At 43.2% G+C, this 21,397-nt stretch overlaps 1 protein-coding gene across 2 annotated transcripts in view; it reads left to right on the top strand.

Moving 5' to 3' along the window:
- The first annotated feature begins 97 nt into the window (after positions 1-97).
- vdra (vitamin D receptor a) overlaps positions 98-21,397 on the top strand; it is a 72,350-nt gene continuing 51,050 nt past the window's right edge. The window contains exons 1-2 of one of the 2 annotated variants that reach the window (XM_079802253.1): positions 98-217; positions 481-528. The gene's annotated coding sequence lies outside the window, so the exon portion shown is untranslated. The remainder of the gene's footprint in view (positions 218-480; positions 529-21,397) is intronic. The other variant, XM_079802254.1, reaches the window with a different exon arrangement.

Raw genomic sequence — 21,397 nt, forward strand, 5'->3', positions numbered from 1 at the left:
AGGCATCCTGCCCAATCGGCGGAGACGGCGTCCGAGTGCACGCCTGTGATTGGCGGTCTATGTCTATAGATATGTTAGCGGAGGGCGGGGCAAAGTAAAGCTGATGCCCGTTTATCTGGAGAAAGAAGAAGCGATCTCTGGGAATAAACACGAGTTTTAACCGCGGCCTGCGATTGGATTCAGCGGAGGATTACAGAAACAAGTCCGAACAACTCCGGTAAAATACACTTTAGTGATATCACAGTGCGTGTCGTGGAGAAAGTGTGTTAGACCGCTACAGCGGTCAGTTTTTCCTGCGAATATGTGGCCACGCGCTCGCGCGCGCACGCCAGTGTATGTTTGTGTGTCTGTCTGTGTGTGTGTGCGTTTGTATGTGCGACACACAAACCGCATGATCACACATTAATCAGTTTCTGGAGAAAAACACGCTATTATATCACACTTTCATGTGTGTGTGTGTGTGTGTGTGTGTTTTAATAGGGAAACCTGGCGCGTGTTGGTCCAGAGTAAACGGTGATGCCACATCAGGTAGAGACTCTTTCACTGCATGCATCTTTTATATCCTCCACTTTACTTGTTTGAAATGTTATTTTCATGTCTTTAACTAGTTTCTCAGAGCAGTTTAGCTCGATGGAGTCATGCTCTGACCTGTCAGGGTCAGTTTGGTTGGCTGGACATGTGAAAGTTTTATTGAAACTGTTGTTTTGTTTTGTTAATGCAAAATGCATGTTTAAACCTTTTTTTTGTGTGTGCAAGGTTATAAAAAATAAAGTTTCTTGTACCGTTGCAAAATTAAAAACAGCATCTCATTGATTAATAATCTCATTTTCTTGTCCATACTGTAATTTCCATCCCCTATATGACAGTAATTGGATGCTTTTACTGAAGCCTGACCCCACATGTGACCTTCAGGATAAATCCATCAGTTATTAAAAAGCGTTATTAGTAAGTTTTTGCTCTTTTAGACCATGTGAGATGGGATATTCGGTGGATCAGACACTCGCCTGGGGCTCAGACGCACAAATGGATTGGGAAATATGAGCAGGACTTCAAACGTTTGGAGCAAACTTGTTCATCGCAGTGTCATGTTGCATTGATTTGATCTCGTGTGTTGTGGAACTGATGCGTTTCTATAGAGGAAAACACCTGTAAAAGAGCATTTAGTTTGTGTTAAAAGCATCTCCGAGTTGAAAGAGTCGGTGTGTCGCAGGTTCTTTTCCCCGGCGGATGATTTGGGACAAACTTTGCCCTGTTTGGCGTCTGCCGTGTTTGTTTTGTATCAGAGCATAGCCTTTGCTCCGTGGGATATAAATCTTTTATAGTCTAAAAGCACTGCATGGACCGTGAGCTTTAAACGGCAGGCGCGTCAACTGCGGTTTTGTGCAAAGAACATGCGCCATACACCCACCCACACACACACACACACACACACCCATGCACGAGACTTTTCCAGTGCACGAGACGGCTCTGTGATTGTTCCAAATAGAGTGAGATTCACAAATAAATGTGTTAAGAGATCCGCAAAAATAATCAAATTCACAAATAAATGTGTTGAGATCCGCAAAAATAATCAAATTCACAAATAAATGAAATGAGATTTGCAAATGGCATTCATTTCGTGAATCGCCGTACGCGTTTGCGGATCTCGTTCTGCTGCGCGTTTGCGGATCTCGTTCTGCTGCGCGTTTGAGGATCTCGTTCTGCTGCGCATTTGAGGATCTCGTTCTGTTGAGCGTTTGAGGATCTCGTTCTGCTGCGCGTTTGCGGATCTCGTTCTGCTGCGCGTTTGCGGATCTCGTTCTGCTGCGCGTTTGAGGATCTCGTTCTGCTGAGCGTTTGAGGATCTCGTTCTGTTGAGCGTTTGAGGATCCCGTTCTGCTGAGCGTTTGAGGATCTCGTTCTGCTGCGCGTTTGAGGATCTCGTTCTGCTGCGCGTTTGAGGATCTCGTTCTGCTGAGCGTTTGAGGATCTCGTTCTGCTGCGCGTTTGAGGATCTCGTTCTGCTGCGCGTTTGAGGATCTCGTTCTGCTGCGCGTTTGCGGATCTCGTTCTGCTGCGCGTTTGCGGATCTCGTTCTGCTGCGCGTTTGAGGATCTCGTTCTGCTGCGCATTTGAGGATCTCGTTCTGTTGAGCGTTTGAGGATCTCGTTCTGCTGCGCGTTTGCGGATCTCGTTCTGCTGCGCGTTTGCGGATCTCGTTCTGCTGCGCGTTTGAGGATCTCGTTCTGCTGAGCGTTTGAGGATCTCGTTCTGTTGAGCGTTTGAGGATCCCGTTCTGCTGAGCGTTTGAGGATCTCGTTCTGCTGCGCGTTTGAGGATCTCGTTCTGCTGCGCGTTTGAGGATCTCGTTCTGCTGAGCGTTTGAGGATCTCGTTCTGCTGCGCGTTTGAGGATCTCGTTCTGCTGCGCGTTTGAGGATCTCGTTCTGCTGCGCGTTTGCGGATCTCGTTCTGCTGAGCGTTTGAGGATCTCGTTCTGCTGCGCGTTTGAGGATCTCGTTCTGCTGCGCGTTTGCGGATCTCGTTCTGCTGCGCGTTTGAGGATCTCGTTCTGCTGAGCGTTTGAGGATCTCGTTCTGTTGAGCGTTTGAGGATCCCGTTCTGCTGAGCGTTTGAGGATCTCGTTCTGCTGCGCGTTTGAGGATCTCGTTCTGCTGCGCGTTTGAGGATCTCGTTCTGCTGAGCGTTTGAGGATCTCGTTCTGCTGCGCGTTTGAGGATCTCGTTCTGCTGCGCGTTTGAGGATCTCGTTCTGCTGCGCGTTTGAGGATCTCGTTCTGCTGCGCGTTTGAGGATCTCGTTCTGCTGCGCGTTTGAGGATCCCGTTCTGCTGAGCGTTTGAGGATCTCGTTCTGCTGCGCGTTTGAGGATCTCGTTCTGCTGCGCGTTTGAGGATCTCGTTCTGCTGCGCGTTTGAGGATCTCGTTCTGCTGCGCGTTTGAGGATCCCGTTCTGCTGAGCGTTTGAGGATCTCGTTCTGCTGCGCGTTTGAGGATCTCGTTCTGCTGCGCGTTTGAGGATCTCGTTCTGTTGAGCGTTTGAGGATCTCGTTCTGCTGCGCGTTTGCGGATCTCCTTCTGCTGCGCGTTTGAGGATCTCCTTCTGCTGCGCGTTTGAGGATCTCGTTTTGCTGCGCGTTTGAGGATCTCGTTCTGCTGAGCGTTTGAGGATCTCGTTCTGCTGAGCGTTTGAGGATCTCGTTCTGTTGAGCGTTTGAGGATCTTGTTCTGCTGCGCGTTTGAGGATCTCGTTCTGTTGAGCGTTTGAGGATCTCGTTCTGCTGCGCGTTTGAGGATCTCGTTCTGCTGAGCGTTTGAGGATCTCGTTCTGTTGAGCGTTTGAGGATCTCGTTCTGCTGCGCGTTTGAGGATCTCGTTCTGCTGAGCGTTTGAGGATCTCGTTCTGCTGCGCGTTTGAGGATCTCGTTCTGCTGCGCGTTTGAGGATCTCGTTCTGTTGAGCGTTTGAGGATCTCGTTCTGCTGAGCGTTTGAGGATCTCGTTCTGCTGAGCGTTTGAGGATCTCGTTCTGCTGCGCGTTTGAGGATCTCGTTCTGCTGCGCGTTTGAGGATCTCGTTCTGCTGCGCGTTTGAGGATCTCGTTCTGTTGAGCGTTTGAGGATCTCGTTCTGCTGAGCGTTTGAGGATCTCGTTCTGCTGAGCGTTTGAGGATCTCGTTCTGCTGCGCGTTTGAGGATCTCGTTCTGCTGAGCGTTTGCGGATCTCGTTCTGCTGAGCGTTTGCGGATCTCGTTCTGCTGCGCGTTTGCGGATCTCGTTCTGTTGAGCGTTTGCGGATCTCGTTCTGCTGCGCGTTTGCGGATCTCGTTCTGCTGCGCGTTTGAGGATCTCGTTCTGCTGCGCGTTTGAGGATCTCGTTCTGTTGCGCGTTTGATCGAGCAGAACCTGTTCAGTCCTCAAGAGTAAAGACTGCGGATCTATAGTGATCGCTACTGAATGGCACTGTTACTTTTGTATTTTTAGAACGATTGTAGCCAAATCACACACAGAAGCATGTTTAGCATGCCTGTAGATAAATAATACATAAAAGCTCTAATCAAAGAATCATTTACACTAATGCCAATTTCGCTGTTGAGATTTTAACGTTAGTGTTTGTAACGTTAGGTGTTCGTCGGATAACGTTAAGTATGAATGAGCATTTAACAGACTGGTTTGCAGAACAGCATTGTCATCTGTTTACTTCCTTGCTACAACCTATTACAGGAAAACACAAAGATGAAAAATAAATCAGACTTACAGGTTGTGGCCTGTAAACAGCTTCTGTTTGTAAATCCAGCTTTCAGGTCAAGCCGTTGTGCATATCCTGTATTGAACTCGCGAACATTGTGAAAGTTTCCCTCCGTGAGATGTGCTGCAGGGAGCCCCGCACGCGCCTGTTCCCCTCTGTGTCATACACACGTGCATATAACATGTTGTATGTTAAACGCTCTGCAACGCACCCCTGTCCCTATGAAGGCTGAACAGAGCAAGTACCCCAGACCTGCAATCCGGATGAAAATAACAGCGTTTCCTTGGCATCGCGGCAACAACACTCCAGCCTAACTATACCACAACAGCGCCGCGATACAAAATGGCCTCACCCTCCCTTATTTAATATTCTCGGAGGAGGGGTTTATGTAAATATTGAGCCTGTTGATGTCACCAACCCTGGAGGAATGTGTGTAGTCGCCTACTGGCCGTTTGCTGTAGTTCTTAGAAATGGATTTCTTTAAAAGCAAATATCTCCCTTTGCTTTAAACTTTGAACGTTGTAACTTTGCAGATGTTGTTTATGCTAAAGCAGCAACATTACACACTAGCTAAAGTTAGAATAGTGAAATCGTGGTTTACCACCCCTTTAAATGTTTTGGAGTAAAAGCAAACATTTTTCCAAATTAAAATATTCTAATAAAATACTTGGTTATGGCGCACCACTGTACGTAATTATAGATGCACATTCAAACAATGTATAAACTACAGTGTTTGTAACTAACCATTTAAAAGCAAGTTTGTTTTTCCGTCAAAAGAATAACTTTAGTTACGACTCAATGCGGAAACGGTAGAGTAACAACACCAGTATGACGTGCGTTACTGCCACAGGACTCTGTCGACCAATCAAAATACAGTGAGAGTTGATCCAGCCCCGCCCCCTGGATCTTGTGTTCTGCAGGGAGGAGCTACTGAAAAAAAGTGTACTCCACTCACCGTCTACTAAAGGCAATCAGATAAACAGCCATTTGCTCTGACCAATCATATCACGCTCTTGCTCTAACCAATCACGATTGGCTTTACAATCAGGGTGGTCTTGCCCTGAAATAACTCTGCTCATTCATCTGCATTGGCTCAGATAGCAAGTGTAACAGTGAAAGATGTTTATAATTTGTATTTCGTTAGACCATGTGTATCAAGCCAAGACGTATTATATTTTATGAGCTTTATATCTGTGTTATGGCAACAACATGTTCACTTTATTCAAGATACAGAACAGAAAAGCCTCAATAAGTAGCTGACTAATGAATAACTGGGTTCGATCTCTTGATAAACGTGTGAGTGTGTGTAATAGGTGAGATTACTGTTACACAAGAGCCAGCAGCGTTTCCCACTTCATCAGTCAAGCAGTTTTAATGACGGATGGGAGCAGCTCCGTGGATATAATGATCTATAGAGTAGAATAAATAGTATTTTAAATACTATACATTTTACCTGACAAAAATTGTGCAGAGTATATTGGAGACAATGTTGGTATTAACTAATATTTGCATATTTTAATTAGACGCATCATTCTGAGTCTGTTGATACTGGAAGTAGATTTTAGCAGATATATATATATTTAAGAAGAAGAAGAAGAAGAAGAAAAAGAAGAAGTTTTATTTATTTAGTTCCTTTCCATAGCTCAAGGCTGCTTTACATAGTGTTAGACAGTACAATTGCACACATACACCATACAAGCACAGGTCTTATATAGCCACATTATTCAAAATACAAATTAGAGATGTCTTTAGCTGGGTCTTGAAGGTGGACAGAGATGAGAGATTATGTAATGGCAGGAGAAGCGAATTCCATAATTTAGGAGCAGTGACACTAAATGACCTACAGTGGACAGCCGGAAACGAGGAGTGGACAAAAGAACAAGCTCAGATGATCTGAGGTGATTTTTATATATATATATATATATTTTTATTATTTATTTATATTTCATGATTATTTATTTATTTTATTATTTTTACATTTTATATTTATTTGTTTATTTATATTTTATCTATTTATTTATATTTTATTTATTTATATTTTGACATTTATTTATATTTTATTATCTATTCATTTATATTTTAATTATTTATATTTTGATATTTATTTATTTATTTATTTATTTATATTTTAATTGTTTATTTATGTTTAATGATTATTTATATTTTATTGTTATTATTATATTGTTTTATATTTTGATATTTATTTATAGTTTTATTTATTTGTTTTATTTATTTATATTATTATTAGTTTTATTTATTTATTTACATTTTTATTTAGTTATATTTTATTATTTTATTTATTTTTATTTTGATATTTATTTAATTTATTATTATTATTATTATTATTATTATTATCATTATTATTATTATTGCTAGTTTTATTTATTTATTTATTTACATTTTTATTTAGTTATATTTTATTATTTATTTATTTTGCATTCAGTTTAAACATATTTAAAGTTTTTTTCTTGTATTTTTTAATTCACAAAACAGTATTGAATTATAATCTCGATAATCGCGTCATTTACTGGCCATAATGATAACAAAATAAATGGGAAAAAAATAAAAATTGTTTAATAAATAAATAATTGAAAGGGCTTAATCTCAATCAAATTTAAATGTAGTATTTTTTTAAATTAAATTATTTAAATAGTAACACTTTAAAATAAGGTTCCATTAGTAAGAGCATTTATTAATGCGAATACATTATTAAAATCAATCTGTGAATATTTTAAGACGCCTGATATGAAGATCATTGGTGGTCCACTAGCCAGTTCTGATGATATTCAGTGGTGATTATGGTGTTATACGGGATTGCTTTATTAGCGAGCGATGATGTGTATTGATAATGAATGTGTGAGCGCTGTGAGGAAAAGCGTCAGGAATCACAGATGGTTCTCATGAGGCAGATTCTCTGCTAGACCAGCTGCAGGTGTTCTGCTGAGCGTTATGAAACCTGTCAGGCTCATGTTGTGGTTATAGAAGTGTGTGTAGTCGAGTAAACAACATCTGCAAAGTTAAGACGCTCAGAGATGTTCTCTTCTACAGAAATCACTACAACAAACGGCTGGACTACAACTGGAATGTACATAAACCCCGCCCCCGAGAACACAGATTATCATGACAGAATATGCTAATCAATGACGCGAAGATTAACTCCTAAACTCATCCCTTCGTCTCTTCTTCTTGAGTCTCTCCATCATTGACTCTGGTTTGAACACAAAAGGCTGAACAGTTTCATTGCAGATCATCAGAGCTGCTAACATGAGCTCTTGAAGCTCCGCCCCCTTGAGCTCATTTGCATTTAAAGGGACACGCACATAAACGGCACGTTTCTGCTCACTCTCAAAAAGTGACCATTTTAACATGTTATAAAAAATGGCCTGTGGGGTATTTTGAGCTGAAACGTCACACACACACTCATCAGAGACTTACTTTACATCTTTGTGTTCAAGAGGCGACACCGTTTTCAACTGAAACTTTTGGCGGCTCATTTGCGCGACCAATTTCGAGAGCATTAAAACGCAAACTTTCGCAGACTGTGCTAGCGAGACCGTTATCGTCACTGTGTAAACTGCAAAAATGTGAATGTGTGCAAGCAGTGATGTAGTGTGTATGTGTTCGGTCTACAGTCGCGTGTGTTTCTTTTCAAAGCAACATCGCCATCTGCTGGCCTGGAGCAGAATCCGCCGTTATAATTGTTTTCGTGTCCTTTTCGCATGTCGGTCAATTTTTTCAATTAAATAAAGGATATATATAAATTTAGTTTGATAATGTTTTTTATTTTACATTTTATATCTTTTATAAAAGTGTGTGTGTGTGTGTGTGTGTGTGTGTGTGTGTATTGATGTGTGTGTGTGTGTATTGATGAGTGTGTGTGTGTGTGTGTGTGTAGGGGGGTGTGTTGATGTGTGTGTGTGTGTGTGTGTGTGTGATCTGAATGGAGTCTCAGGACCACCCACACACCCCAGGGGCTCACGTGACGCCGTTCAGAGCGTTCAGTGGTGAGTTTAGCGTTCCCGCCCAGATTACCCCGCGTGTGTGTGGATCTCCGCGTGTGTGTGGATCTCCGCGTGTGTGTCCTGCTCAGCCGGGCTTCAGACCAGCGTAATGTCTCCCACATGAGCGCGACGTTACCCTGGCCTGACAGGAAGTCACTCTTTAATAGTGGGAGTGATTAGCGGTTTCCAGGGGCGACGGAACACAAAACTGAGCCTCATTAGAGCCGCTTAATGCTGTGTGCGTTTATAGGTCTCATTAGCTGCACTTTTACTGCATTAATGCCATCGCTGCTAGTGCAGATTTGATTGGGCCAATTGCTCAGAGTTAGTGCCCCGATCAAACCTCCAACGCCAGGTTTTAAAGTTCAGCGTTTGTGCTCAAAATGCCTCAAAAAGTCCATGAATAGACAAAATGTCTGATTATGATAATGAGCGCATATCATTATCACCTAAACACTGCGATTGTAAACATCCTTGAGTTAATTATTCATTAGCTGCTCGCTGGTCACACCCCTAAACATGGCACATGGCAAGACGCACCGTGATTGGTTGCGTCACATGTCAATCAGACGTGTGCAGCCAATGAAAGGCTGATGAGGAGGGGGAGGGGCTAAGTGTTCCAAGAGCTGTCAGTCAGCCGTAGACACGCCCCCTCCTGTGACTGGAAATGAGGCCACAGCAATAAGGAATGAGGATGATGTTTAATTGTAAGCCCTGTGTGTCGTTATAAAGATGTTTTTGATTAGACATGCGCATGTGAGAGTTTGTGAGGAAGGCAGGGTGGTTTCTCTCTCTCTCTCTCTCTCGCTCGCTCGCTCGCTCGCGCTGGTGTTGTCGAGGAGCCTTGCTTCAGAGTACAGTTGAGGGTGGGGCTGCCGCGCTCTCATTGGCCGGGTAACTCGAGCCCCACGCTTCTGATTGGCTGCTGCGGAACAAGCCTCCAGACGGGAGGCGGTGTGTGTGTGTGTGTGTGTGTGTGTGTGTGTGTTGCGGGCGCCCCCTCCCCCTCCGACAGGAAGCGGCTGATGTGATGGAATCTACAGGATGTTTCTGAGGGAACACGAGGGTGACGGGATACGGCATGTCTGACCCCATTCAACAATTTCTCCCGGAGTTTTCCTCTCTCTCCCTTTTTCCGTCTGCTTTTTATATTTCGTTTCCCTCAGAGACTGAGAGTGTGTTGTGCTCCTGGTCTTTAGCGCTTCTGATCCAAAACCGCTTTACACACACAAGAATACATTATTTTTTTATTTTGAAATTGCAAATAAATACTTTTTAACAAATACACGATCGTTTAATTTATCCTTTTCAATGTTTCTGAAAATCTGAAAAATCTTAAATCTGCTTTAAACCGTTTAAGAAACGTTTATATTTGAGTATTATTATATTCTTTTTTGATGACTGTATAATCAAAGCTTTTATTAGCATTTATTTTTACTTGTAGAATTACTTTATTTCCAATAAATATATAATTTTTTTAAATAAGTAAAAAAATTAACAATTGAAATATTTAATTTGTGTTTCACTTTAAGAATATTTGTATTATTGTTGTTGTTTAATTTTATTACAAATAAATGAAAAATAAACACATTAAATAAATTCATATTTTTTAAAAACTAAATAATTTATCTAATTATTTCAATTTAATTTATTATAAATCTTTTTTTTTCTGCCCTAAAATGTGGGATCTGCTTTAAACAATGTTTTGTTTGTTTGTTTTTTTATGACTGCATAGTCAAAAGCATTTTTATTACTTTTTAATTTTTTGTAAAATGTATTCATTTACGCAGTTGGCAGACGCTTTTATCCAAAACTTATCCAAAAAAAGAGCCTTGCTCAAGGACACACTGGTGGCGGCGACTGCTGGGATTGAACCAGCAACCTTCTGCTTATCAGCTCAGGGGTTTAACACACTAGACCAGGTTATTTTAGTGTGTGTGTGTGCGTGTGCGTGTGTGAGAGTGTGTGCATCTGCGTGAGTGTGTGTATGTGTGAGGGTGCGAGGGTGTGTGAGTGTGTGCGCGTGTGCATCTGCGTGAGTGTGTGTGTATATGTGAGGGTGCGAGGGTGTGTGAGTGTGTGTGAGACTGTATGTATGTGTGTGTGTGTGTGAGAGTGTGTGCATCTGCGTGAGTGTGTGTATGTGTGAGGGTGCGAGGGTGTGTGAGTGTGTGCGCGTGTGCATCTGCGTGAGTGTGTGTGTATATGTGAGGGTGCGAGGGTGTGTGAGTGTGTGTGAGACTGTATGTATGTATGTGTGTGTGTGTGCGCGCGTGTGCATCTGCGTGAGTGTGTGTAAGTGTGAGGGGGTGTGTGTGAGATTCTGTAACCTAATCAAACACAATCAGCATTGACAATGTTTCACTTACTCGAGACATATTTTCAAAGAATGTCATTTTGAATTTCAAGAATGAACCTCAATTTGATCTTGTATTTATGAAATTTGTGTAAAACTAGAACAAGATTTGCTAGTGGAATAAGAAAAATAAATAGAATTCAGTTGACTTTATTATTATTGTATGTAGTTGTGTCTTGTTTAAATCTGGTTAGTTTGAATCGTTTTACTTTAAAACAGCTTAATGCGTTTGCAATGGGGTAAGAAACTGAATTGTATTATTATTATTATGATTATTATTGATACAGGTGTCTGTGGTTGACCTCTGTGCTATGAGAGGAAACTTTTATCCATTAGAGGTTGATTCTTATCAGTTCAACTGACTCTAAAGTTCCTGTTGTGACAAATGAAAGCAAACAGACAGGAAATACTATAATATTCACGCTTAAGTGTAAGATTTATGTATTTGAATTGACTATGTATTGTGGTCACGTTAATCATTATATGGAGTCATATCTCTGCATCAGATCTCAATGCTTCAGCCACAGATGAAAGTTGTGTGTGTGTGTCGTGATCTAATGGAGAGCTTCAAACACACCAAGTGTGTGTCCCGGCTGGCGTTTGCAGGAAGTGTGAGTGACTGGAGAGGAAATATTTTGAGCGAAAGAGAGAGTGTGTGTGTGTGTGTTTGTGTCTGCCAACTGTTGTAACGCTGTCTCTCTCTCGGGTTGGCTGTTGTAACGCTGTCTCTCTCTCAGGTTGGCTGTTGTAACGCTGTCTCTCTCTCAGGTTGGCTGTTGTAACGCTGTGTCTCTCTCGGGTTTGCTGTTGTAACGCTGTCTCTCTCTCGGGTTGGCTGTTGTAACGCTGTCTCTCTCTCAGGTTGGCTGTTGTAACGCTGTGTCTCTCTCAGGTTGGCTGTTGTAACGCTGTCTCTCTCTCAGGTTGGCTGTTGTAACGCTGTCTCTCTCTCAGGTTGGCTGTTGTAACGCTGTCTCTCTCTCAGGTTGGCTGTTGTAACGCTGTGTCTCTCTCTCAGGTTGGCTGTTGTAACGCTGTGTCTCTCTCAGGTTGGCTGTTGTAACGCTGTCTCTCTCTCGGGTTGGCTGTTGTAACGCTGTCTCTCTCTCTCAGGTTGGCTGTTGTAACGCTGTGTCTCTCTCAGGTTGGCTGTTGTAACGCTGTCTCTCTCTCGGGTTGGCTGTTGTAACGCTGTCTCTCTCTCAGGTTGGCTGTTGTAACGCTGTGTCTCTCTCAGGTTGGCTGTTGTAACGCTGTCTCTCTCTCAGGTTGGCTGTTGTAACGCTGTGTCTCTCTCTCAGGTTGGCTGTTGTAACGCTGTCTCTCTCTCGGGTTGGCTGTTGTAACGCTGTCTCTCTCTCAGGTTGGCTGTTGTAACGCTGTGTCTCTCTCTCAGGTTGGCTGTTGTAACGCTGTGTCTCTCTCTCAGGTTGGCTGTTGTAACGCTGTCTCTCTCTCGGGTTGGCTGTTGTAACGCTGTCTCTCTCTCGGGTTGGCTGTTGTAACGCTGTCTCTCTCTCGGGTTGGCTGTTGTAACGCTGTCTCTCTCTCAGGTTGGCTGTTGTAACGCTGTGTCTCTCTCGGGTTGGCTGTTGTAACGCTGTCTCTCTCTCGGGTTGGCTGTTGTAACGCTGTGTCTCTCTCGGGTTGGCTGTTGTAACGCTGTCTCTCTCTCGGGTTGGCTGTTGTAACGCTGTGTCTCTCGGGTTGGCTGTTGTAACGCTCTGTCTCTCTCTCGGGTTGGCTGTTGTAACGCTGTGTCTCTCTCTCGGGTTGGCTGTTGTAACGCTGTCTCTCTCTCGGGTTGGCTGTTGTAACGCTGTGTCTCTCGGGTTGGCTGTTGTAACGCTGTCTCTCTCGGGTTGGCTGTTGTAACGCTGTCTCTCTCTCAGGTTGGCTGTTGTAACGCTGTCTCTCTCTCGGGTTGGCTGTTGTAACGCTGTGTCTCTCTCGGGTTGGCTGTTGTAACGCTGTGTCTCTCTCGGGTTGGCTGTTGTAACGCTGTCTCTCTCTCGGGTTGGCTGTTGTAACGCTGTGTCTCTCTCGGGTTGGCTGTTGTAACGCTGTCTCTCTCTCGGGTTGGCTGTTGTAACGCTGTCTCTCTCTCGGGTTGGCTGTTGTAACGCTGTGTCTCTCTCAGGTTGGCTGTTGTAACGCTGTCTCTCTCTCGGGTTGGCTGTTGTAACGCTGTGTCTCTCTCGGGTTGGCTGTTGTAACGCTGTGTCTCTCTCAGGTTGGCTGTTGTAACGCTGTCTCTCTCTCGGGTTGGCTGTTGTAACGCTGTGTCTCTCTCGGGTTGGCTGTTGTAACGCTGTCTCTCTCTCGGGTTGGCTGTTGTAACGCTGTGTCTCTCTCGGGTTGGCTGTTGTAACGCTGTCTCTCTCTCGGGTTGGCTGTTGTAACGCTGTCTCTCTCTCGGGTTGGCTGTTGTAACACTGTGTCTCTCTCAGGTTGGCTGTTGTAACGCTGTCTCTCTCTCGGGTTGGCTGTTGTAACGCTGTGTCTCTCTCAGGTTGGCTGTTGTAACGCTGTCTCTCTCTCGGGTTGGCTGTTGTAACGCTGTCTCTCTCTCGGGTTGGCTGTTGTAACGCTGTCTCTCTCTCAGGTTGGCTGTTGTAACGCTGTGTCTCTCTCGGGTTGGCTGTTGTAACGCTGTGTCTCTCTCAGGTTGGCTGTTGTAACGCTGTCTCTCTCTCGGGTTGGCTGTTGTAACGCTGTGTCTCTCTCGGGTTGGCTGTTGTAACGCTGTCTCTCTCTCGGGTTGGCTGTTGTAACGCTGTCTCTCTCTCGGGTTGGCTGTTGTAACACTGTGTCTCTCTCAGGTTGGCTGTTGTAACGCTGTCTCTCTCTCGGGTTGGCTGTTGTAACACTGTGTCTCTCTCAGGTTGGCTGTTGTAACGCTGTCTCTCTCTCGGGTTGGCTGTTGTAACGCTGTCTCTCTCTCGGGTTGGCTGTTGTAACGCTGTCTCTCTCTCAGGTTGGCTGTTGTAACGCTGTGTCTCTCTCGGGTTGGCTGTTGTAACGCTGTGTCTCTCTCAGGTTGGCTGTTGTAACGCTGTCTCTCTCTCGGGTTGGCTGTTGTAACGCTGTGTCTCTCTCGGGTTGGCTGTTGTAACGCTGTCTCTCTCTCGGGTTGGCTGTTGTAACGCTGTCTCTCTCTCGGGTTGGCTGTTGTAACGCTGTGTCTCTCTCGGGTTGGCTGTTGTAACGCTGTGTCTCTCTCAGGTTGGCTGTTGTAACGCTGTCTCTCTCTCGGGTTGGCTGTTGTAACGCTGTGTCTCTCTCGGGTTGGCTGTTGTAACGCTGTCTCTCTCTCGGGTTGGCTGTTGTAACGCTGTCTCTCTCTCTCGGGTTGGCTGTTGTAACGCTGTCTCTCTCTCGGGTTGGCTGTTGTAACGCTGTCTCTCTCTCGGGTTGGCTGTTGTAACGCTGTGTCTCTCGGGTTGGCTGTTGTAACGCTGTCTCTCTCGGGTTGGCTGTTGTAACGCTGTGTCTCTCTCGGGTTGGCTGTTGTAACGCTGTGTCTCTCTCAGGTTGGCTGTTGTAACGCTGTCTCTCTCTCGGGTTGGCTGTTGTAACGCTGTCTCTCTCTCGGGTTGGCTGTTGTAACGCTGTGTCTCTCTCAGGTTGGCTGTTGTAACGCTGTGTCTCTCTCGGGTTGGCTGTTGTAACGCTGTCTGTCTCTCAGGTTGGCTGTTGTAACGCTGTCTCTCTCTCGGGTTGGCTGTTGTAACGCTGTCTGTCTCAGGTTGGCTGTTGTAACGCTGTCTGTCTCTCAGGTTGGCTGTTCTTCAGGTCGCTGTGGCTTTGGTAAACTCTTTTGCTCATGCTGGTGCTATTTTAGCAAAATGCAAATGCACCGAAACTGCATCTTCACCACAGAACCATAACCGTTGCATTCACGTCAATCATAAAGATTACACTTTAAACCGTGTTGCACATTAAGCTGTATCATGTAACTGTATTTTTTTTCTAAATTCTACAAACAATACCCCATAATGACAACGTCAAAGAAGTTTGATTGAAATCTTTGTACATTTATTAAGAATAAAAAACGAGAAAATCACATCCACAAGTATTACCAGCCTTTGCCATGACACTCATGAGCTCAGGTGTGTGTGAGTGTGTGTGTGTGAGTGTGTGTGTGTGAGTGTGAGTGTGAGTGTGAGTGTGAGTGTGAGTGTGAGTGTGAGTGTGTGTGTGAGTGTTTAGTTCAGTGTATTAATTTCATTTAAATTTGAAACGCATGAATAATGAAATGTGTGATTATCATTAATTAGTCCAGTTATTATATATAATTATATATTTAACAATTAAATAAAAAAATCATGCAGTGAAATACAAATAATTGCTGCACTGATTTAAATTAAATTACATTTTATTGCATTTAATTAAATTAAAGTGTATATATGTGTGTGTGAAATATGTTGTTAATTGAACATATTCACGTAATCATCTATGACTAAAGTATTAATTTAACATAATTAAATAAATGAACACCTATTGTAGTTCAATAATTCCATTTTATTACTTTTAATGTGTGTCTGTCGCATTATATTTTCTTTAAACACAGCATCTTGTGAGTTTGTATTAAACTGTGACATGTTTCCATGAGGTTGTAGTTTTTCCTTGCTTTTCTTTGGTTAGATCCAGTTTGAGTTCTTCAGCTTTTGGCCTGAATGTGTGACCTCAAAATTATTGTAACATTACTGTGCGTTTGTCCTTCTCTCTCAGCCCGGTGTGTGTGTGTGTGTGTGTGTGTTGCTCTGCGGTGCGTTTCATCTGTCCTAGAGGGAGGTGTGTTATCCCTCAGTGCTTTTAGAGCGGTTTTATCACCGCTGGATTGAATTAGACGCTCTTGATGTAATCAGGACCACAAGCTCTGAGATCAGCCGGAGGATCTGAGCGGGTGAATCCCCTTCTCCAGGTGTCCGGACGGGAAGATGGTTCTCATCTCCTGGCCGTTGCGGAGCCCGTGGAGCGGATGCTTTTCATATTTCAGTTGCGTTTGTGTCCATTCCGACGACTCCATCTGAACACAAACAAATAACGTGCTAGTAACATATTTATACTGATTTGTGTAAACTGGTAGTTCGCCTGAGTGTTTGTGAATGAATGAATCAGCTGTTTAAATAAATCGGTTGAATGAATGATTCAATGACTCACTCATTAAGACATTAAAATGCTTCGTTCCTGAATGAATCAGCCGTTTGAATGAATCAGTTGAATCTCAATGACTCACTCATTAAGAGAGTCAAATGCTTCGTTCCTAAATGAGTCAGCCGTTTGAATGAATCGGTTGATTGAATGATTCAATGACTCACTCATTAAGAGAGTCAAATGCTTCGTTCCTGAATGAATCAGCTGTTTGAATGAATCGGTTGAATCTCAATGACTCACTCATTAAGACAGTCAAAAGCTGCGTCCCAAAGTGAAGGGCGCGCACTTCGAAGGCCGCATTTGAAGTGCGATTGCGTCACAGCGGCACTACGAAGGGTGTCCCAATGTTAAAGCTGCACCTCTGAAGGCCGCATTTGAAGTGCGATTGCTTCACAGCGGCACGACGAAGGCTGCCGCAAGTCGAAAGCGACTCAATGCGCCCTCCGTTTCTCAGGCAAAGGAAGGGTACAGCAGATGGAGCCTTACCACAACTTCGCAGAATTCATAGCACACTGGTGACTACAGGATTTGACTGGTCCGCATTCCCGCGGCACTCGATCAGATTTCTTGCGGCGCGGGTTTAAATTTCCCAGTGAAAGATGGTAGCGGTCGGTAACTCAAGGCTGGCGCAACCGCTTGAACTTGAAGTAAACAAAACGTTTAGTGCATTCGTGGTAGAGCAACCTGGCAAGATAATTTCCCAATTTTAACTTGCATAAGTGTTATTTATTTCTTAACCATTCTCTCAAGAAGAGGAATCAGTCCATTCTCTCCTTTTTTGCTCTTTTTTTTCTTTTATCTTTCTTATTTCTGCACTTTCTTTAAATACAAATTAGATGTGCGCGGGGCTGTTTTTTCGTCCCGCTCCCGCAATAAGATCTATTGCGCACCGCACCCTCCCCCCCCGCTCACGCTTCAAATCCACTCCGTGCTCACGCGCTATAAATTATTTTATTCCCGACCCGACCGATCCAGCTAAATGTAGATTTCGTTTCCAGAATCTCTCTTTTAAATGTCCTCTACAGAAAGAGAGAGAGAGAGACTGGGGATAACAGAAGTAAAAGGCTAGGTTGGCCAAGCAATCATTTATGTATTTTTTCTTATAGGCATATACTGTCAACACCTAAAATATGTCACAGACAAAAATAGGCCAAATCAAATACGACATCTGTCACTCAAAACTATAAGTGAAAATGCAAATAAACGAAAACTGCTGACTTTACTGCAAAATAAAGTATTTTATATGAATAACTGAATAAATGAATGTCGCTCACTGACGACGGTCCATTATACCGAAAGTCTCCTCCAAAGGCTGATGTAAAGTCGTGGCCGGGATGCACAGAACAATTTCTCTATATTATTATTATTTTATTTTATGCAAGTTATTTGTAAATTAAACCAAGTAATTGCTGTCTATTGTTAATTTTCGTTAACTTGAAATGTGTACGCTAAATAAAAGAGAAGTGGTTGTTTTGTACATTCTGTTTATTTTTGTAATGCAAGTTATAATTTGTAGAAATTAATATGTTCATGCATATATTTTCTGGTCATGTAAATTAAAATGTGCAAATGAAAATACATTGGTCTATACATTACTTAAAGTACTTTTTACAACTATAAGCCTACAATAAACATCAGAAACAACAGAAATTTAAATGAACAGCTGAAACAGAAGAACACATTTCTACACTTTCATTGAGCTGAGCGGGAGACGCTGGTGGAGCTGGACCGGGATGGTCATGCACAATAGAGACCCTGGGAAGGCCTGTGCCAGCGGGACATCATCTTCATCTTCATCTTCATCTGGGATGAGCGCATATCTCCACTGTCCGCAGGTTTGCGGGGCTGAATCGGTCGACTGCTGGCATGGCATAAAAAGTACAATTGCATCTGAGATTATGTGAGTTGAATAAAAATAAGTAGGCCTACTTAAATAAAGACTTGGACGTAAATATATAAATGTTTAAAATATATTGTAACAGTTACATTTAACATAATAAATAAACAATAGTTGCAACTTAACGCTTAAATATTTTGCCATATACAGATTTACGTGCTTATGGTCCGGTCTCTCATCATCGCAGGCTTTGAAGCATGTCAAAATCCAATAAAACTCAAACTCAACTTTAAAATAAATAAATAAATTCTGCTCCATTTCTCTTTTTAAAATCTCCTCACGAACGTCCGCGGTCAGTTGTCACACACCTGCTACAGCCCATTCAACGACGCTCGGTTCAGTGTTGCCAAGTCTGGAATTAGGAGGCATTTACTGTTGATGTGGGTTGTTTTGTTTGTAGCCTATAGTCCACAGGTGTAAGTTGTCTTCACTTTAGCAATATTTGTTCTGGGCGCCCCCCGCGTTTTGGCATATGCTGGCCCATTTTGGCCGTGATTCCGCTACTTTTGATTAGCAATTGGAGGGGTTTTGTTGTGCAGACCTGGCAACCCTGTCCCTCGGTTCGCCCTTCATGCACTTCATGCACTTCGAAGGCGTGGCCTGGTCTGGCCTTCGAAGTGCGCACCCTTCACTTTGGGACACAGCTATATTCTTCGTTCCTGAATGAATCAGCCGTTTGAATGAATCGGTTGAATCTCAATGACTCACTCATTAAGACAGTCAAATGCTTCATTCCTGAATGAATCGGCTGTTTGAATGAATCGGTTGATTGAATGATTCAATGACTCATTAAGACAGTCAAATGCTTCATTCCTGAATGAATCAGCTGTTTGAATGAATCGGTTGAATCTCAATGACTCACTCATTAAGACAGTCAAATGCTTCATTCCTGAATGAATCGGCTGTTTGAATGAATCGGTTGATTGAATGATTCAATGACTCATTAAGAGAGTCAAATGCTTTGTTCCTGAATGAATCGGTTGAATGAATGAACAGTTCCAGTTGGGAGTTTTATGGTCTGTGTGCAGAAGATTTGGTGCTGTAGAAAGTGTGTGTGTGTGTGTGTGATGATGTCAGTGAGGAGCAGGTCTGTCTCTCGTTCAGCGGTAAAAACATCAATTAGTGTTTGAGGGAAACGGTTGCCGTGACGACCGAAGCTGCCGAGGACGTTTGCCGAGGACAGTGAAGTCCATCCGTCATGACCGAACGTGTGTGTGAGTGACTGTGTGTGTGTGTGAGTGACTGTGTGTGAGTGTGTGTGTGTGTGTGAGTGACTGTTTGTGTGTGTGTGAGTGTGTGTGTGAGTGACTGTGTGTGTGTGTGCGCGTGAGAGGGACTGTGTGTGTGCGCGTGTGAGTGTGTGAGTGACGCTTCTCTGATTCACTGCATAATTCATTTATTTGAAGGACGGCAACAATGTGGGCGGAGCTTAAGGGTTTTGTTCTCCTGAACGCTCACACACAGTCACACACAGTCACACACTCACACACATACACTCACACACACACACACACACACACACACACACACACACACACACACACACACACACACACACACACACAGTCACACACTCACGCTCACACACACAGTCACACACTCACGCTCACACACACACACACACACACATGTTTGTTTTTGTGAAATGTGAGGACATTCCATAGGCATAATGGCTTTTATACCGTACAAACCGTATTTTCTATCCCCTTACACTGTTCCTAAACCTACCCATCACACACACACACTCACACACGCAGACACACACACGCAGACACACACACTCACACACGCAGACACACACACTCACACACACAGACACTCACACACACACAGACAGTCACTCACACACGCTCACACACACACATGATCCGCTGTTTCTGCTGGATCACATGATCTCGGGGACAAATCCTCAGATTAAACCACCGTCTGCAAGGCCTGAGACGTGTGTGTGTGTGTGTGTGTGTGTGTGTGTGTGTGTGTGTGTGTGTGGGCATGTTTTTGTGAAATATCAGGACACAAATGTGTATAATGACATGGGTATTACAAAAAGAGGGTAAAATATGAGGACGTTCCCCATGTCCTCACTTTTCACAAAAACAAACGTGTGTGTGTGTGTGTGTGTGTGTGTGTGTGTGTAGGACCTTATTTAACCCGTACACTCAGAGCCGGAGCTCCGAGGGCCGGTCCGTGAGGAATCCTGTCTGTCCTATAAATATCTGTGTGTGTGGGTGTGTCCGTGCGTCTGAACACACACATCAGCACAGAAGCTGATCATGTGTTGATGTTGGCTGTCAGCGCTGCTCCTGATGGCTTTCATTACACCTGCGAGCCGCTGTGTTCCCGGAGCCGGAGTGAAGAGCATACTCATACACCATCATCATCATCACACTCATCACACTCACACTCTCTCACACACACACACACACACACACACACACACACACGCCGTGCGGAGTGAAGAGCAGCTCTGATGAGAGGAAAGCTTCTGATTCCCTCAGCGCTCATTCCCACGACCTGCAGGCTTTCCCAATCACACTCATACACCTTCATCATCATCATCATCATCATCATCATCATCATCATCATCACACACACACACAAATGTTTTGCCCTGATCGTCTGTATTCGGCCTCAGTTTACTGCGCGATTCATCCCAATAATCCCGAATGTCCGAATGGCTGCAGTTTCATGAAATATTGTTAATAATTTTATAATAATTATATAATTATTATAATTAATTATAATAATTACACACAGATGCTCATAATCTGCTGTTCTCAGTGTGCTTTACATTAGTATTAGGATTGTAAATTAAAAATTATTGTTGTATTTTCCTAAACTTTTTTATATGTATATATAATCAAATATAACAATACTAATATTTCTGTTTTGCTTATTGTTTATAGTAGTAATAACAATAGTAATAATAATATAATGATTATAAACAATTATTTATATTTATTAATGTATATATATTATTTAATTATAAATTTGAGATGACCATGAACTAACAATGAGATATTTCAGGAGCATGTGCTTAAAGGATTAGTTCACTTTTAAATAAACTTTTGCTGATAGTTTACTCGCCCCCATGTCATCCAAGATGTCCATGTCTTTCTTTCAGCAGTCGAAAAGAAATTAAGGTTTTGGATGAAAACAGTCCAGGATTGTTCTCCATATAATGGACTTCAATGGGACCCAAACAGTCCAAATGACAGTTTCAGTGCAGCTTCAAAGGGCTTTAAACGACACCAGACGATGAATAAGGGTCTTGTCTAGCCCAACCATCAGTTTCTGAGAGAAACCCAGCAGTATTTATGCTATTATTTTACCTCTTATCAGACGAACATGATCATCTCTGAGCTCAGCCATAACTTCCGCTAAGTGAGGTCAAATTAGATCGTGGTCATAGATATATCGATAGTAGATGCCTCATTCAACTGATCTGTGCAGTCGCTAATGAGGCATCTACGTATACATCTATGACCAGGCTCGTATTTTGACCTCACTTAGCGGAAGTTATGGCGGAGCTCAGAGATGATCATGTTGGTCTGAAAAGAGGTAAAATAATAGCATAAATACTGCTGGGTTTCTCACAGAAACTGATGGTTTGGCTAGAGAAGACCCTTATTCATCATCTGGTGTCGTTTAAAGCCCTTTGAAGCTGCACTGAAACTGTCATTTGGACTGTTTGGAGCCCATTGAAGTCCATTATATGGAGAACAATCCTGGACTGTTT

Source organism: Gobio gobio (genome assembly GCF_949357685.1).
Source record: "Gobio gobio genome assembly, chromosome: 21".
Lineage (NCBI taxonomy): Eukaryota > Metazoa > Chordata > Actinopteri > Cypriniformes > Gobionidae > Gobio > Gobio gobio.